The sequence below is a fragment of the Rutidosis leptorrhynchoides genome, chromosome 2 (assembly GCF_046630445.1).
Source record: "Rutidosis leptorrhynchoides isolate AG116_Rl617_1_P2 chromosome 2, CSIRO_AGI_Rlap_v1, whole genome shotgun sequence".
In the NCBI taxonomy this organism is placed as follows: domain Eukaryota; kingdom Viridiplantae; phylum Streptophyta; class Magnoliopsida; order Asterales; family Asteraceae; genus Rutidosis; species Rutidosis leptorrhynchoides.
The window spans coordinates 52,133,691-52,154,764 of record NC_092334.1 but is presented as its reverse complement, the minus strand read 5'-3'; positions in this window follow the sequence as shown (position 1 = coordinate 52,154,764).

Genomic DNA, 21,074 nt, shown 5'->3' with positions numbered 1-21,074 from the left:
CAGTACATAGGATATGGACTGGTGGGCGCGAATAATTGTATATGGATCCATAGGGCTTGACATCCCCATCCGAGCTAGAGCGCTAGCCTTTTAACGGACGTATGTTATTTGAGTTTAAGACACGTTGGTTTGCGTGTATTAAAACGAATGGGGTAATTATCACTATAGCGTTAAGTTTAGTTACCAGGGTGCTCTGTTACGTAGAATCTATTGATAAACTTTTGATGAAATCTTGTGGTCTATCTTTATATATGTTTATGACTCGAGCAATTAAACCTATAACTCACCAACATTCGTGTTGACTTTTAAGCATATTTTATTCTCAGGTCCTTAGACTGCTTCCGCTGTGATGTGCTTGTTACCTGCATGGAGTCTCTCATGCTTTGTACAAAGTTTATTGCATTCAAAATAAAACTGCGTTGTGTAATAAATAATTGAACTGTGATGTCAACCTGTAAATTAAAGACTTATGTATTTTGGGGTTTTGCTTATACCTAAGCACTCGCCCACATGTTTATAACTTTCTATGTTTAGAAAGTCACTTATTTTAATGAATGCAATATTTTATCAAAACGTATCATATAGAGGTTAAAACCTCACTGTGGAATCAATAATTAACGTGCCGCATCAACAGCGATTTTGACGGGTCGTTACTGTGACGACCCAGAAATTTCCGACCAAATTAGAACTTAATCTTTATATGTTCCAACACAATAAGCAAAGCCTGTAATGTTGAGTCTCGAAATGTTTGAACTATTTATATAGATTCATTTAACTTGTGACTATTTCCGACGATTCACGAACAATTGTGTGTAAATAAATATGTAAATATATATACATATATAAATATAAGAGTGCATGTTAAGTTGTATTAATAAAATACAAAATAATCATTTGAATTGAAAATGTAAAATAATGTACAAGATAATTAAGATTAAAATTTATTTATGATTTAAACGAATTCTTATTTTTATTTATTATCATTTTTATGATATTATTTAGTTATTTTATTAGAATTATTATTAATATTATTAGGGTATTTACTATTAATATTTATTAAAAATAAAAATAGAGAATCCCATTCTGTTAGAAGTAACTATCAATTTTTTTTTTTTTTCTTCACATGAAAATAATTTACGTACTTCATGTCTCCAGTTTGTTACAAGTCTACTTCACAAATCAATTGGAAATCAATTTAACTGTTAAATCATGTACCTAATCACTCTATATAAGTTACAAACTGTGATTTGAGTTGAAAACAAAGAAAACCCAGAAAATAAGCTCGACACTCTGTACATTCATCTTTTTCACCATATTTTGATTTAGAAAAAATTTTCAAAATGTAATAATGCAGTCATGTTAGGAATCGTCTATCTAAACTATCTGTAAGTTTTCAATCCTCAATTCTTTCTATTAATTTCTAATTTGAGAGTCAAAGTTTTGGTTTTCAAAGTCAACTAAGTGTTCTTGAATCAAATTCGAGTTTGTTTTGATATCTCCAGTTAATTTGATGATCCATAAAGATTATAGGAATGATTTGCAACACAATTCATGTTGTAATCATAACCTATAACACTCTTAATCTAAAAATCAATTTTTGAGTTCTTGAGTTCTTCACAGTGATATACACTAACGTGAATTCGAAACAAATTTCAAAAACTAAAAATGTAGAGTTGTTAGGAATCATTTACTTAAACTTCCTGCAAAATCTCAAGTTCCAATTCTTGATAACGAATTCGAATTTGCGAGTCAAAGTTAAATTGTCAAAAGTCAACTGTTTTGTTCTTGGAGAAATTAGAGCTTGTTTTGATGTTTTAAGTTCAACTGACGATTTCAATAGTTTTTAGGAATGATTTGAAACATGTTTCATGTTGTAAAGATTGTCCAAAACGAACTCAAAATTGAAAACAAAATTTTTTTTTCTTGGCTACCAGCAAGCAGTAGGATTTTTTTGTTTTTTTTTCTCATTTTTTTTATATCATGAACACATTTTTATTTTTTGTTTCATGTTTGTTTAGAAGTCCTAAAACCATTTTGATGATTGACTATTAAGAATGAAGTTGTTTGATTGTTTAGATTTTGGTGAAGAAGATGAAGTGGGTTGAAACATGTAATAGATAAGTATTTGGGTTTGTATTATAAATCAGAAAAACTGAAATGGAGGAATGGTTAAGGGTGTTGATGAGTGAGCGAGAGGTCTCGGGTTCGAGCCCGGCTTGGTGCAATTTTTTTAAAACTGACTCCTAAGGTAGTTTTATACTTTTAAAAATTATTATTATTATTATTATTATTATTATTATTATTATCCTTAGGTATTTCTACAATTATTAATTTTACAAAACAAAAGATATATATGTAAATATATTATTACATAAAATATACTAATATTACATAAAATTATGTTTCAACTAATATTATTGATATAACATTAATTAAATATCAAATAAGTATCATAATATATTATAAGAATAATTAATACATAACAAATATATAAACTTAATTGATTTATACTATAATGTGTTAATACTTGATATAGGTTCGTGAATCCGAGGCCAACCCTGCATTGTTCAATGTCGTCATATGTATTTTTACTACAAAATACAGTATTGTGAGTTTCATTTACCTTTTTACCCTTTATATTTTTGGGCTGAGAATACATGCGCAACTTTTATAACTGTTTTACGAAATAGACACAAGTAATCGAAATTACGTTCTATGGTTGAATGATCGAAACTGAATATGCCCCTTTTTATTAAGTCTGGTAATCTAAGAATTAGGGAACAGACACCCTAATTGACGCGAACTCTAAAGATAGATCTATCGGGCCCAACAAGCCCCATCCAAAGTACCGGATGCTTTAGTACTTCGAAATTTATATCATGTCCGAAGGAGGATCCCGGAATGATGGGGATATTCTTATATGCAAATTGTGAATGTCGGTTACCAGGTGTTCAATCCATATGAATGATATTTTTGTCTCTATGCATGGGACGTATGATTATGAGAAATGGAAGTATGAAATCTTGTGGTCTATTGAAATTATGAAATGATTCTTTATGATAAACTAATGAACTCACCAACCTTTTGGTTGACACTTTAAAGCATGTTTATTCTCAGGTACGAAAGAAATCTTCCGCTGTGCATTTGATCATATTAGAGATATTACTTGGAGTCATTCATGACATATTTCAAAAGATGTTGCATTCGAGTCGTTGAGTTCATCAAGATTATTATTAAGTCAATTATATTTGGATATATTATGAAATGCTTTACATGCCTGTCAACTGTCGATGTAACGAAAGTTTGTCTTTTAAAAATGAATGCAATGTTTGTAAAATTTATCATATAGAGGTCAATTACCTCGCGATGTAATCAACTGTTGTGAATCGTTTGTAATCGATATGGACTTCGTCCGGATGGATTAGGACGGGTCTCTACAGTTGGTATCAGAGCAGTGGTCTTAGCGAACCAGGTCTTGCATTAGCTTGCCTAACTGATAGTCGTTAGGATGCATTAGTGAGTCTGGACTTCGACCGTATCTGCATGTCAAAAGTTTTGCTTATCATTTTTATCGGAAAACATCTGCTTATCATCCTTAGGAAATTACCTACTCATTATTCTTAGTCTAGACACATTTTACTGCATTGACTGCATGAATAGTGTATAGACAAAATTCATATCTTAGCGTATCTGACAATTCATATCTTAGTGTATCTGTTACTGTAGACCTTGCCTGATATCTCTCGTAAATTTCTCCTTAATTTAAGGGATCCTGGTACTATATATATCTATGCAAATTATGCATTGAGAATACCATCTAACTATCAATTGATGCCACTAAACTTTTCATACCAAAAATCTTTCCTGAGATCGTTTAAGATGGCCTCTACGAATCGACCAAGTTCCTCTGACTCCGAAGACAGCGTGACAGGAGCACACCAACCAATCAACTACCGTGATTACTGGAGAAAATGGGGATGGGTTCGCGACATACTCACCCTATGGAGAAAGGAAGAAGGTACTCCATATCATGAATCAAATCTACCACCTAACCTTGGAGTACTTGACCCGCTCACCGGCGAACCGGTTCGCAATACCGTTTATACCCTATTTGCAAGAATTTTTCGTCTTGAAACTACCATTAATGGAACTAGAGAAGATATCCGACCTCTACCTCATATTGATAAACAACTCAGGTTAGTAGAAGAAGTTAGAGAACTCCGAGCTCGAGTATTAACTTTAGAGAGCACGGTATACAATTTGCAATCATCAACAGTATCACCAACACCAGTAACATCACCAGCCTTAACACCAATGGCACCAGTACCACCAACAACCCAAGTTTCAACAATCCATGCCTCAACATCTCATTCTGTACCTCGAGTATAATTATCGTTCTACAAATCATTCTACATCATTTATCTTCGTTCGACATGACGATTATGTAAACTCTAATGTTTTAGAGATTATGTATCATAGTTCTAATCGTAAATCTGATGAGTTTAATATCACATTGACTCATTAAATCCATAATTACATCTGAAGAAAATATATATGTAAATATATTTTCATAAAGATTGTGATTAAAAATTCTTTCGTACAAACTGTTAATGGTAAAAATATTTTAACGGGTAGGTAATACCCGAGAAATATTTAAGATTTCACATTAATAAGTTACATTGTACAGTCTTCGAATCTGATTCAACGGTCGATTACCATCCTACCTACATCTATCGATATACGAATCCGTTCACCACAGAATAACCATTTTCATTCAAATTCAATTTCATATTTGGATTTTTACTTACCAGAATCCAACAAGTGGCATAATGAAGAAATAATAGACACAATAAAAATTGATTTGAAACAGACTAATTAACAATATGGAATTTTGTTAAGAAACCATGCTAACTGTTCCAGCTAACTGTTCCTAGCTAACTGATTGCATTCTATTTATCGCATTTTATTTATTGCAATTTAATTATCGCAATTTACATTCCCACAATTTTATTTATTGTCATCTAATTTCTGTTATTTACTTTACGCACTTTAGTTATCGTTATTTAATTCCTGTTATTTATTTTACGCACTTTAAATATCGGGACACGTATATAAGGTTTTGACATATCATATCGATGCATCTATATATATTATTTGGAATCACCATAGACACTCTATATGCAGTAATGATTGAGTTCTCTATACAGGGTTGAGGTTAATTCTATAATAATATATATACTTTGAGTTGTGATCGAGTCTGAGACATGTACACGGGTCCTGATACGTATTAATTAATTCAGATATTATATATTAAGCTATATATGTATTATCGGACTGTTAATTGTGGACTATCAAATATGGACTGTCGACATTGGATAATTAAAATGAATTAAAATATTGATTATAACATATGAAACTAAACATATCTTCAAGTTTGCCACTTGATCTCATCTTAAACCTCATCTGTATCTTGACGATTACAATCTGCGTTCAAACCTTTCATGATTCTTGAAAACACCTCAATCGATAGGATGAATCAACCGCACTTCATCTACGGAAGGAAAGGTTTATGCATATAGTTATGCACCTGAGAAACTCTCGGCAACTGAGTAAAAGTTTAACACGTAGCCGCATCAGATCCTTTGGCATTTATTAGCAAAAATAACTTTGCGATCCCTTTTCAAAGTAGCCAATTTTGTCACAGCTCCAGCAAGTTAACTTCGACTTTTCATTCGAAGTAGCCTTACTATAATCCTGATATATACAATTACCCTTTTTATAACGGAGAATTCTTTTATATTCCACCATATTACCAAAAGACGTACCAGCAGCCTCGTTGTTTTTTTTGGCTTAAATCTCTCTGACAAATCATTATATTTATTCATTGAAACCCTATCATATACTCATCCGCATCTTGTAACGAGAACTGCCATACCAATTACCGGGAATCAGCAAATTTGTATTTTGAGTCTCGCAACGTTTCCACATCAACAGTTATATGTATCCATATAACATTTATCTCTTAGAACTATGATCTTCCATTCTGAAATTCAGAAAAGCACCCAGTCTGTGAATTAATGCTCTAAATTTTGAAAAGTTGAATGAAGCAACAAAAACTATGGATGATTTTAACAGTCAAAAGTTTGATAAAAAAAAAAAGATACGTTGGAAAAGCTCAAAAGGAAGTTTGGTACTGAAAAACGAATTGAGCAAACCATGAAGGAGACTCTGAGCAAATCACAAGGACTAAACTTGTACATAAAGAACCCTGATGATTCTGTTTCTGATGAAGTCTTTAGTGAATATCTTGCTCCTTATTTATTCTAAATCCTTGCGAAAGGATTTTCTTCATCAACATTCGATCTCAGAAATTCTGAAAATATCATCATAAATATCTTTGATATTTCCGAGAATATTTTCATAACAATTCTTATCTGAAATCATTAATCTCTTCGTGCTATCAGTGTTACATCATATAGAAACTGTTAGTTTCTATATTCTGTAAACTTTCGAGCTTGAAATATGAATGTTATTGAAGTAATGTTGGGAACTGATGCATGAGTTAGTATAATATAATGACACTTGATCAACGTGATTATATTACAGTAAGTCATGCTGAGTTTCTAATGGAACGTGATGATTCACAGATCATAACGTCATCATGTGCCATGTTACACGACTCTTACATTCTACCCAATCTCCAAGTATATCAAGAACATATATTCTTAATAGTTCTATCTTTTCAGATATTCTAGTAATTTGAAAAATCAAGATCGTGCCATTACGATTTCCTTCTAGAACATTAACTATGTTCATTTCAAAATCTATATCTACGAATTCCGGACCATTATTCGCTTGACTTGAAGTCGGGAAGAGGAGACGAAAGTATGGAACTCTTGAATATAAAAAAAATATAAAGCTCGACAACAACACATAAATTACAAACCGTGCATATCAATACGTATTGCCACGTAAAGGCACGGGAAAATTAAAAACACTATAACCCCAAGATAATAGTAGAAGTAAATATAATCCTCCGGTAGTAGATGAAAGAGAAGAATGACAGATATGAAAGTTAAGATATATCAAGGATTGGAACTGGATGGAGCATATTAATGAATGCTTTAAAAATATGAATCAGGGGAGAAAGAATGGAAGGTGTGAGCTGTGAAAATAAGGAAACGAAGGGAGTGGATTTATAGTAAAATATCCGACAGAGCAATCGAAACAGATTATTGCATTTAATCAAAGAAGATCTGATTTCCTATATCGCCGAAGAACCAAATCTTATTACGAATATTTTCTTTAAATCCCATGAATTCCGGAAATCAATCATAACTACGTCATCAGTTCCCTCTCTTGCGATAGCTTCGATTATACTCTTCGCGTAATCAAATTTTTGTTTACCTATATTACTCACTGATGATAAAACTCTAATTTCTAGCTCGGATACGTCATGAAAACATACTTATTGTCAGCCATGACCATTCCACTCAAATTTCGGGACGAAATTTCTTTAACGGGTAGGTACTGTGACGACCCGGAAATTTCCGACCAAATTAGAACTTAATCTTTATATGTTCCAACACAATAAGCAAAGCCTGTAATGTTGAGTCTCGAAATGTTTGAACTATTTATATAGATTCATTTAACCTGTGACTATTTCCGACGATTCACGAACAATTGTGTGTAAATAAATATGTAAATATATATACATATATAAATATAAGAGTGCATGTTAAGTTGTATTAATAAAATACAAAATAATCATTTGAATTGAAAATGTAAAATAATGTACAAGATAATTAAGATTAAAATTTATTTATGATTTAAACGAATTCTTATTTTTATTTATTATCATTTTTATGATATTATTTAGTTATTTTATTAGAATTATTATTAATATTATTAGGGTATTTACGATTAATATTTTGTTAAAAATAAAAATAGGGAATCCCATTCTGTTAGAAGTAACTATCAATTTTTTTTCTTTTTCTTCACATGAAAATAATTTACGTACTTCATGTCTCCAGTTTGTTACAAGTCTACTTCACAAATCAATTGGAAATCAATTTAACTGTTAAATCATGTACCTAATCACTCTATATAAGTTACAAACTGCGATTTGAGTTGAAAACAAAGAAAACCCAGAAAATAAGCTCGACACTCTGTACATTCATCTTTTTCACCATATTTTGATTTAGAACAAATTTTCAAAATGTAATAATGCAGTCATGTTAGGAATCGTCTATCTAAACTATCTGTAAGTTTTCAATCCTCAATTCTTTCTATTAATTTCTAATTTGAGAGTCAAAGTTTTGGTTTTCAAAGTCAACTAAGTGTTCTTGAATCAAATTCGAGTTTGTTTTGATATCTCCAGTTAATTTGATGATCCATAAAGATTATAGGAATGATTTGCAACACAATTCATGTTGTAATCATAACCTATAACACTCTTAATCTAAAAATCAATTTTTGAGTTCTTGAGTTCTTCACAGTGATATACACTAACGTGAATTCGAAACAAATTTCAAAAACTAAAAATGTAGAGTTGTTAGGAATCATTTACTTAAACTTCCTGCAAAATCTCAAGTTCCAATTCTTGATAACGAATTCGAATTTGCGAGTCAAAGTTAAATTGTCAAAAGTCAACTGTTTTGTTCTTGGAGAAATTAGAGCTTGTTTTGATGTTTTAAGTTCAATTGACGATTTCAATAGTTTTTAGGAATGATTTGAAACATGTTTCATGTTGTAAAGATTGTCCAAAACGAACTCAAAATTGAAAACAAAATTTTTTTTTTCTTGGCTACCAGCAAGCAGTAGGATTTTTTTGTTTTTTTCTCATTTTTTTTATATCATGAACACATTTTTATTTTTTGTTTCATGTTTGTTTAGAAGTCCTAAAACCATTTTGATGATTGACTATTAAGAATGAAGTTGTTTGATTGTTTAGATTTTGGTGAAGAAGATGAAGTGGGTTGAAACATGTAATAGATAAGTATTTGGGTTTGTATTATAAATCAGAAAAACTGAAATGGAGGAATGGTTAAGGGTGTTGATGAGTGAGCGAGAGGTCTCGGGTTCGAGCCCGGCTTGGTGCAATTTTTTTAAAACTGACTCCTAAGGTAGTTTTATACTTTTAAAAATTATTATTATTATTAATATTATTATTATTATCCTTAGGTATTTCTACAATTATTAATTTTACAAAACAAAAGATATATATATGTAAATATATTATTACATAAAATATATTAATATTACATAAAATTATGTTTCAACTAATATTATTGATATAACATTAATTAAATATCAAATAAGTATCATAATATATTATAAGAATAATTAATAAATAACAAATATATAAACTTAATTGATTTATACTATAATGTGTTAATACTTGATATAGGTTCGTGAATCCGAGGCCAACCCTGCATTGTTCAATGTCGTCATATGTATTTTTACTACAAAATACAGTATTGTGAGTTTCATTTACCTTTTTACCCTTTATATTTTTGGGCTGAGAATACATGCGCAACTTTTATAACTGTTTTACGAAATAGACACAAGTAATCGAAATTACGTTCTATGGTTGAATGATCGAAACTGAATATGCCCCTTTTTATTAAGTCTGGTAATCTAAGAATTAGGGAACAGACACCCTAATTGACACGAACTCTAAAGATAGATCTATCGGGCCCAACAAGCCCCATCCAAAGTACCGGATGCTTTAGTACTTCGAAATTTATATCATGTCCGAAGGAGGATCCCGGAATGATGGGGATATTCTTATATGCATATTGTGAATGTCGGTTACCAGGTGTTCAATCCATATGAATGATATTTTTGTCTCTATGCATGGGACGTATGATTATGAGAAATGGAAGTATGAAATCTTGTGGTCTATTAAAATTATGAAATGATTCTTTATGATAAACTAATGAACTCACCAACCTTTTGGTTGACACTTTAAAGCATGTTTATTCTCAAGTACGAAAGAAATCTTCCGCTGTGCATTTGCTCATATTAGAGATATTACTTGGAGTCATTCATGACATATTTCAAAAGATGTTGCATTCGAGTCGTTGAGTTCATCAAGATTATTATTAAGTCAATTATATTTGGATATATTATGAAATGCTTTACATGCCTGTCAACTGTCGATGTAACGAAAGTTTGTCTTTTAAAAATGAATGCAATGTTTGTAAAATTTATCATACAGAGGTCAATTACCTCGCGATGTAATCAACTGTTGTGAATCATTTTTAATCGATATGGACTTCGTCTGGATGAATTAGGACGGGTCTCTACAGTTACAGTTGGTATCCGAGCTTGAGGTCATAGGAAACCAGAAATTACATTAGTGTGTTTAACTGGTAATTGTTAGGATGCATTAGTGAGTCTGGACTATGACCATATCTGTTTTTACTGATTTTTGCTTATCATTTGGTCAAAAACATTATATGTGATATATTTATATGCTAACGTAATTGTTGTTCCAATTATGTGATAGATGACTTCTTCTAATCCTATCATTTTGTACGACTCGGAATCGGACACTGAATCTATTATATCCACAACTGAAAAGGGCGTTCCAATACCTATTAAAGAAGAAATTGTGTTAGCCGGAGAATCTCAACTCCCGGTAAACCCAGAGGAGGTTCCAGCTCCACCCAACTCTAGTTTTCGGGAGCCACAGTATCGTTGGCATGGACCCATGATCCCTGGAGTAAACGAGGATCGTCCATTTCTAAACGAATATGGACATTGGTCCAGATATACCGCCGACGGGCGGGTTGTGCCGATTACGCCTGGCAGATTTCGGTTCATGACCACCGGTACATATTCTCGCAGTTTGTCATCATATTCTCCTACACATGACTCAGACAGTTCGTCATCAGACGAGATCAGTAAGGAGGAGGATTTCACTAATGAAATAAAAGAGGTCACTAAAGAGAAATTCCAACTTGCTATAGATAATAAAAACAACCACAATAATAAAATGTCCTTAATTATTAAAAAGGAATAGGACCATTCGATCCGTAACCACCCTTATTGTGTTAAACCCAGTGAGGCAACGGGTACCTCAAAACCCCAACCAAGAATAAAATACACTGCCAAAATGTCTGTCGGACCATGTGCACACAAACAATTGGCAGAGAGAACCAAATGGGAAGAAGTTTCTGATAATTCTGAATAAACGACCTCGCAACCATAAATCTTCCATGAGCTATTCTATTGCTTATGTGTGCTACTCTATCTTGTTATGTAGAATAATCATATGTAAAATATCGGTATTGTATGGTATTGTATTATTTTGGTTTATTAATAATAAATGCATGGAATGATTATTTGTATTATTACTACTTCTTATTATTATTATTACATAATAACATAGTAACTCGCTATAATTTTTCATAGTGGAATATTATTAGGATTTTAGTAGTTAATTCCTTGTACTAGCTATTATGTATGAACTTAACGGGTAGGTAATACCCTAGAAATAATTATAAAATGCTAATAAGAAGAAAAGGCTTTTATAATAATCAGTTCATATTATTAATATGCTACGATTAACTATTGACAACTCATTTTACCTATAATATTCTATATGATTAAATTATATCTGTTGTGTTTATTGAAGAAACATGTCTCAAATGTCGGATGCTGAGTTTGAGCAACTAGTCGAGAAACGTGTGAATGAAAGAATTGCTGCAGCCGAGGAAGCAAAAGCAACAGCCGAAGCAGCAGCTAAAGCAACAGCCGTAAACACAAACTCACGAAACGGATGCTCATACAAAACTTTTCAAGGATGCAAACCACAGACGTTTAGTGGAACCGAGGGACCAGTCGGTCTAACCCGATGGTTTGAAAAGATTGTAGCGACCCGACCAAATCATGTTTGACGGCGCCGACTACTTAGGTCCCGTTACGTGGTCATAAGTCTTTAACATGACGTTTGACCAAAATATGTCGCATTCATTTCATTAGTAAAAGGATGTTTCAAGTTTACAAATGTAGTTCAAAGGACTAGTTACATTACAATGTTTAACGTACGAATGAAACCCTTGCGACACAATTTAAAGTAGTCAAAAGACACTCCAACTATGCATGTATACTCGACATCCAAGCAAGTATCAAAAAGAGTGCGGAAGCATGTATCAAGTAGCGTTCAAGGACCTAAGAAAACATATAGAAAAATGTCAACGAAAACATTGGTGAAATCATAGGTGTTTTAGTAAACGTTGCATTTGAACCACAAGATTTAATATAATATGATTATCAAACCATTTGCATTCCAAAGTTGTTAATTGTTTCGCGGGCACCCAATTATCAAACTTAACTGTTTTGCACCCTTTGCGTAGTGTAGAACATACACTAGACCCGAAAATATATTTCATCCGCTAACGGTAGCGAACCGTCCGAATGAGGCTCGTCAAGCCCATGTGATTACATAATATAAGTTCACGTTTACACCCTGCAAGTGTAACTAATGATAATTGAATTGAGGATTTTCGTTCAAACCCGTACGTGGAATGTTCGTTTTCGTACTTGTGTTCAATGTGTAAAAGCATGATACGTATATGTTTCTCATCCCATAGTTTAAAGCATAAAAGTTGTTTGAAAGATGGGACTATGATCTCACCTTGAGTGCACGTATGAAAAGTACTTCACAAAGTAACGTGTGCGAAGGATAGTGCTAGTCTTGACCTAAACCAATAGGTCGTATCAATAACGGTAAACACGATAGGTCAAAGATGTTCAATTAGTCCTATGGCTCGTTACGACTCGTTTATGTAGCATGTGAAATCAAATTGCCAAATTTCATGCAAGATACAAGTATAGAAACAAGTTAGGAAGGTTGTATAATCATTTGGTTAAGTTTGACAAAAAGTTAAACTTTGGTCGGTCAAAGTCAACGAAAAAGTCAACACGTTCGGGTCGGGTCCCGAACTATTTTTCTGAGGTTTTTATTCATATATAAACATGTTAGAACAAGTCTCATGTGAATCGGAGGTTCATAGGGTGCCAAACATTTTTCATAATTTGACCAAGGAGGTCAGAACCTGACCACGGCTTAGGCCGCGCCGCGACCCAGGATTGTCGCGCCGCGACAATACACGGGAGCTGGTACCTGGTCAGTCTCAAATGTCCAAGTCTCAATTCCAAACACTTTCAAGCATAACTCGCAAACCGCTAATACTTAGAACTCGTATCTTATATCGTTAGAAAGGTAATTTGACAAAGAACATAACTAAATACATTTCACCAACCAAAAACGTTATTTGTAACAATCGACTTTCCAAAGTAAATGATCAATTAATGCACACATTTAATGCAAGTGCACATTTATGATTCGGGCATTTAATGCATACATACAACACGCCGTTTTATAGGTAATCGAGCATACAATACAACTAACTACTTACTAACAACAATTCATGGCATTCAATGCATCAATTATTCATTTCAAGCTTATCAAACCCTAACCCAAATTCACCAAAATCACTAATCAAGTTTATGGAGTTTTCTCAAGAAACCTACACATCAAATTGAAGCTAGTTATACTAGGAACACATTTAATACATGCATTTATAACATTTAACAACATTCAAACAACCAAATCGCCAAATCAAACACGCCAAAGTTCATACTCAAGCTAGTTACTTCAAATAACGAAATCGAGCATATAAATCATATATTCATGTTAGACTTGAGCCATAGACACTAATTAACAACTTTATAAGTTCAAAATATCAAGAACACAAAATCTAGTGATTTTAGAAAGTTACCCAAACTTGATGAAGTCGGTATGGAATCGAAGAGGAAGTTGCAAGGATTCCAAATATGTAATTTGTTTTGCAAGACACCCGCTAGCTTGGATTTAGATGATGATTCTTTGATATGGAGTTTGAGAGAAAATTGAAAAGTAGTAAAGAAAAAGAGAAATGAAATGAAAAATGGGGGAGGAAGGGGTTGACTAGTCAAATGCTAGTCACCTTTTTGGCACTTTGGCGAAACTAGTCCCTCAAGTTCGGTTGCGGGTGCGTGAATTACCTAAACGAGATATTTTTAAAACGTGTATTAACGGGAAATGTTATAAACATATAACGGGATATAAATAGTTAAACGGAAAAGTAAACGAAAAAAGGCGGGATGTTACATTACCTACTCCTTAAAAGAAATTTCGTCCCAAAATTTAAGTAGGCGTAGTAGTCGTTGTTTCTTCCTCGGAATTTCGCGTTTCCGGAATCGGGAATAAATGAGGGTATTTCCTTTGCATTTGATCTTGCCTTTCCCAAGTAAACTCGGGCCCCCTTTTGGCGTTCCAACGGAATTTAACAATCGCAATTCGGCTTTGTTTCAATGTCTTGACGGAGGTGTCCATAATTTCAACCGGTTCCTCCACAAAATGAAGTTTGTCATCAATAGTAAGTTCCTCGAGAGGGATGACGATATCGGGTTCGGCAAGACACTTTTTCAAGTTAGATACATGGAAGGTAGGATGGATGGAGTTCAATTGAGGCGGAAGATCTAAACGATAAGCAACGGTTCCAATACGCTCCAAAATTTCGAAAGGACCAATATACCGCGGATTTAGCTTCCCGCGTTTCCCAAAACGGATTACACCTTTCCAAGGTGCGACTTTTAACATTACGTGGTCACCGACTTGAAATTCAAGGTCGTTGCGTCTTTTATCGTTATAGCACTTTTGACGACTCCGAGCCATCCGAAGCCTATATCGGATTTGAACGATCTTCTCGGTGTTTCGTGAATGAGTTCGGGTCCGGTGATTTGTACGTCGCCTACTTCGGCCCAACAAAGAGGAGAACGGCATTTTCGACCATATAACGCTTCAAAAGGTGCGGCTTTAATACTCGCGTGATAACTATTGTTGTAAGAGAACTCGGCGAGAGGTAAGTGCTTGTCCCAAGCTTTTCCAAAATCAACCACACAAGCTCGTAACATGTCCTCCAACGTTTGAATTGTGCGTTCGCTTTGTCCATCGATTTGGGGATGATATGCGGTGCCCATGTCTAAATGCGTTCCTAACGCTTCTTGCAAGGTACGCCAAAATCTAGAAACAAAACGGCCATCTCGGTCGGAGATAATCGATAAAGGTATACCGTGTCGAGCTACGATCTCCTTTATGTAAAGTTGTGCAAGTTTCTCCATTTTGTCGGTTTCTTTCATAGCGAGAAAGTGTGCGGATTTGGTGAGACGGTCAACAATTACCCAAATGGTATCATAACCGCCCGTTGTCTTTGGTAACTTGGTGATGAAGTCCATCGTTATTCTTTCCCACTTCTATTGCGGGATTTCGGGTTGTTGAAGTAACCCGGATGGTCTTTGGTGTTCGGCTTTGACTTTGGAACATGTCAAACACTTGGCAACATAAGTAGCTACGTCCCTTTTGATGTTCGGCCACCAATATTGTTCTTTAAGGTCGTGGTAAATCTTATTGGCACCGGGGTGAATCGAGTATCGTGACTTATGGGCTTCATCTAAAATAAGACTTCGTAGGTCCCCATAACTAGGCACCCAAATCCTTCCGGCGAAATATCGGAGCCCGGTTTCCTTAGTTTCGAATCGAGAGACGAGAATGTTCAAGAGCTCGTGTGAAACATTTTCATCCTTGAGAGCCTCATCTTGGGCTACCCGAATTTGGCTATTAAGGTTGGTTTGGATGGTGATGTTTAAAGCTCGGACACGAAGAGGCATCGCTCTTTCTTTTCGACTTAAGGCATCGGCTACTACATTTGCCTTCCCGGGATGGTAACGAAGCTCGCAATCGAAATCGTTTAAGGTTTCAATCCACCTTCATTGTCTCATGTTTAGTTGCTTTTGATCGAAGATGTGTTGGAGACTTTTGTGATCGGTAAAGATAGTACTCTTGGTTCCATAAAGATAGTGTCTCCACATTTTAAGTGCAAAGACAACGGCTCCGAGTTCGAGATCATGTGTCGTGTAGTTTCGTTCATGAATTTTGAGTTGTCGAGAAGCATAAGAAATGACTTTCGTTTGTTGCATCAACACACACCCAAAACCATGTTTCGAGGCGTCGTAATACACAACAAAATCGTCATTGCCTTCGGGAAGTGACAAGATAGGAGCGGTGGTTAGCTTCGTTTTCAAGATTTGGAATGCGGATTCATGTTCGGTTGCCCAAACGAATTTTCTTCCCTTATGAGTTAACGCGGTTAGAGGACGAGCAACCAAAGAGAAATCTTTGATGAATCTACGATAGTATCCGGCTAGGCCCAAGAATTGACGAATGTGAGTAGGAGTAGTAGGAGTCTCCCATTTACTAATGGCTTCGATTTTCGATGGATCGACTTTAATACCTTGGTCACTTACAACATGACCAAGGAATTGAACTTCTTTCAACCAAAATTCACACTTGGAGAATTTGACATAGAGTCGTTCTTGTCTTAAAAGTTCAAGCACAAATCGGAGGTGTTCCTCGTGTTCTTCTTCGCTTTTTGAATAAACTAAAATATCATCGATGAACACGATAACGAATTTGTCAAGATACGGTTTGCACACGCGGTTCATAAGATCCATGAACACCGCCGGTGCGTTAGTGAGAGCAAATGGCATTACAAGAAATTCATAACTACCATAACGAGTTCGGAAAGCGGTTTTGGAGACATCTTCCCCCTTAACCCTCAATTGATGATAACCCGAGCAGAGATCGATTTTTGAATATACACAAGACCCTTGTAATTGATCAAAGAGGTCATCGATGCGAGGAAGAGGATATCGGTTCTTAACCGTCAATTTGTTTAGTTCACGATAGTCAATGCACATTCGTAGGGATCCGTCTTTCTTTTTAACAAACAAAATCGGAGCGCCCCAAGGTGAATGGCTAGGTTGGATAAAACCACGATCAAGTAGTTCTTGGATTTGACTTTGCAATTCTTGCATTTCGGATGGAGCGAGTCTATATGGTGCACATGCTACGGGTGCGGCTCCCGGAATAAGATCGATTTGGAATTCAACCGGTCGATGAGGTGGAAGACCCGGCAATTCGTCGGGAAATACATCGGAATAGTCACTAACAATTGGCACATCATCGATCTGCTTCTCATCAGACTCGACTTTCTTAACGTGAGAAAGGATCGCAAAACAACCCTTACGGAGTAGTTTTCTAACTTTAATACACGAAACGAGGTTGAGTCCGGTGCAACTCTTATCGCCATAGACGATCAAAGGTTCACCATTCTCGATAGGGATTCGGATTGCGTTAAGATCACAAAAGATGTGAGATTTCGTTTTGGCTAGCCAATTCATACCGATTATTACATCGAAGCTCCCTAGTTCCATGGGTATCAAGTCAATTTCAAACTCATTACCCAAAATGTTTAACGTACACCCCCGGTAATATGTGTCGGCACTCAATAGTTTTCCGTTGGCCACTTCAATGGTATAGGTGGTATCTAGTGGAAATGGTGGAGTTTTAAAAGAATGAGTCAAAGTCTTGGATACAAAACTCTTATCGGCACCCGAATCGAATAAACAAGTAACATAAGTGTTGTTGAGGAGAAACGTACTCGTGACTAATTCATTGTCATCTCGGGCTTCCTCGGTGTTGATGTTGAAAGCTCGTCTGCGTGTGTTGGTGTTGGCTTTCTTCTTCGGACATGCATTTCTAAAATGACTCGTTTGGCCACATTCGTAACAAGTACCCGGTTTTGGTGCATTGGGCATCTTTTGAGCGACGGGGGCGGCACTTCTACAATCGTTGGCCACATGACCACCCCTTTGGCACCGGTGGCAAAATAGATTGCTACATTCACCATAGTGGTGTTTGTGGCATTTGTTGCAAAAGGGTTTATTTCCGCCATAACTTTTCTTGGCGTCGGAGGTGTAAGGCTTCTTAGCAAAGTTGTTGTTGCTTGATTGGGAGGGTTCCCACTTTCTTTTGTTGCCGCCCGATTTATCCTCGGCCTTAGGTGCCGGAACTACGATTTCGTCAACCGTTTCGATCAATTGGCGGGCCATGTTCAATGCTTGTTGTAGGTTAGCGGGTTTGGATGACATCACCCCTTGTTTGATGCTCTTTGGAAGACCATACATATAAAGTTCGACCCTTTGAGATTCGGGGTTCACGAGGTTTGGACACATCAAGGATAGTTCAGCGAATCGTTGATTATAGGCCTTGAGATCGTTTCCGACCGCCTCTAAGGTTCTTAGCTCTTGTTCGAGCTTTCGGGTTTATTCGCGAGGGAAATATTCGACGACCATCCTTTCCCTTAAATCGGCCCAAGAGAGGGCGTAAGCTTCATCGGTACCCACCGATTATACATAAGTATTTCACCATGTAAGAGCGACACCGGCGAAGGTGTGAGTGGAGTATTTGACCTTGTCTTGGTCCCGACAACCGCTTATGCTAAAGACGGCTTCCGTTTGCTCAAACCATCGGGTGAACATGACCGGTCCCCCGGTTCCATCAAAAGTGTCAGGTTTGCACCCCATGAAGGATTTGTAGGAGCACCCTTCATTTGAGTTACCGGCTCCATTGTTGTTGTTGTTGTGGTTGTTGTTATTGTTGGAGGAGTGATCGGCCATGGCCGCTTCCACGGCGGTGGCTATCATTCGTCGTAGAGCTTTTTCGGGAGTCTCATGGCGTGGCACACGACGAGGAGGCATTGTTCCTTCAAAACACCAGAATACCGTTGATTAGTATTCTTAATAATACTAACCATGATATGGAATAAGGATAGAGAAAAATTTTCCTTCACTCGCCTTAAATTCTTTATGTCATAATGTCGGAATGTTCATATGAGTCACCGTAATATAATCCCGGAAATTATATTACCCTAATTCATATGTGCATTCGACACTAATTCATATAGTCAAGGTGGCGCGTCAATTAAATTAAGTAACGTGAGATTAAGGTTGAATAAGAATTAGATGTGATAGATGAGTTTGAGTATAATGCACAAGTAGTCAAGTAATTCCTACTTCAAGTCTATATGCCGGTTGTAGTCTAGACTCACTAATGTACCCTATGACTCGGGGTTGACACCAATGAACTCTAAATCCCTACAACCAACGCTCTGATACCATCTGTAGTGACCCGACCAAATCATGTTTGACGGCGCCGACTACTTAGGTCCCGTTACGTGGTCATAAGTCTTTAACATGACGTTTGACCAAAATATGTCGCATTCATTTCATTAGTAAAAGGATGTTTCAAGTTTACAAATCTAGTTCAAAGCACTAGTTACATTACAATGTTTAACGTACGAATGAAACCCTTGCGACACAATTTAAAGTAGTTAAAAGACACTCCAACTATGCATGTATACTCGACATCCAAGCAAGTATCAAAAAGAGTGCGGAAGCATGTATCAAGTAGCGTTCAAGGACCTGAGAAAACATATAGAAAACTGTCAACGAAATGTTGGTGAAATCATAGGTGATTTAGTAAACGTTGCATTTGAACCACAAGATTTAATATAATATGATTATCAAACCATTTGCATTCCAAAGTTATTAATTGTTTCCCAGGCACCCAATTATCAAACTTAACTGTTTTGCACCCTTTGCGTAGTGTAGAACATACACTAGAACCGAAAATATATTTCATCCGCTAACGGTAGCGAACCGTCCAAATGAGGATCGTCAAGCCCATGTGATCACATAATATAAGTTCACGTTTACACCCTGCAAGTGTAACTAATGATAATTGAATTGAGGATTTTCGTTCAAACCCGTACGTGGAATGTTCGTTTTCGTACTTGTGTTCAATGTGTAAAAGTATGATACGTATATGTTTCTCATCCCATAGTTTAAAGCATAAAAGTTGTTTGAAAGATGGGACTATGATCTCACCTTGAGTGCACGTATGAAAAGTACTTCACAAAGTAACGTGTGCGAAGGATAGTGCTAATCTTGACCTAAACCAATAGGTCGTATCAATAACGGTAAACACGATAGGTCAAAGATGTTCAATTAGTCCTATGGCTCGTTACGACTCGATTATGTAGCATGTGAAATCAAATTGCCAAATTTCATGCAAGATACAAGTATAGAAACAAGTTAGGAAGGTTGTATAATCATTTGGTTAAGTTTGACAAAAAGTCAAACTTTGGTCGGTCAAAGTCAACGAAAAAGTCAACACGTTAGGGTCGGGTCCCGAACTATTTTTCTGCGGTTTTTATTCATATATAAACATGTTAGAACAAGTCTCATGTGAATCAGAGGTTCATAGGGTGCCAAACATTTTTCATAATTTGACCAAGGAGGTCAGAACCTGACCACGGCTTAGGCCGCGCCGCGACCCAGGATTGTCGCGCCGCGACAATACACGGGAGCTGGTACCTGGTCAGTCTCAAATGTCCAAGTCTCAATTCCAAACACTTTCAAGCATAACTCGCAAACCGCTAATACTTAGAACTCGTATCTTATATCGTTAGAAAGGTAATTTGACAAAGAACACAACTAAATACATTTCACCAACCAAAAACGTTATTTGTAACAATCGACTTTCCAAAGTAAATGATCAATTAATGCACACATTTAATGCAAGTGCACATTTATGATTCGGGCATTTAATGCATACATACAACATGCCGTTTTGTAGGTAATCGAGCATACAATACAACTAACTACTTACTAACAACAATTCATGGCATTCAATGCATCAATTATTCATTTCAAGCTTATCAAACCCTAACCCAAATTCACCAAAATCACTAATCAAGTTTATGGAGTTTTCTCAAGTAACCTACACATCAAATTGAAGCTAGTGATACTAGGAACACATTTAATACATGCATTTATAACATTTAACAACATTCAAACAACCAAATCGTCAAATCAAACACACCAAAGTTCATACTCAAGCTAGTTACTTCAAATAATGAAATCGAGCATATAAATCATATATTCATGTTAGACTTGAGCCGTAGATACTAATTAACAACTTTATAAGTTCAAAATATCAAGAAAACAAAATCTAGTGATTTTAGAAAGTTACTCAAACTTGATGAAGTCGGTATGGAATCGAAGAGGAAGTTGCAAGGATTCCAAATATGTAATTTGTTTTGCAAGACATCCGCTAG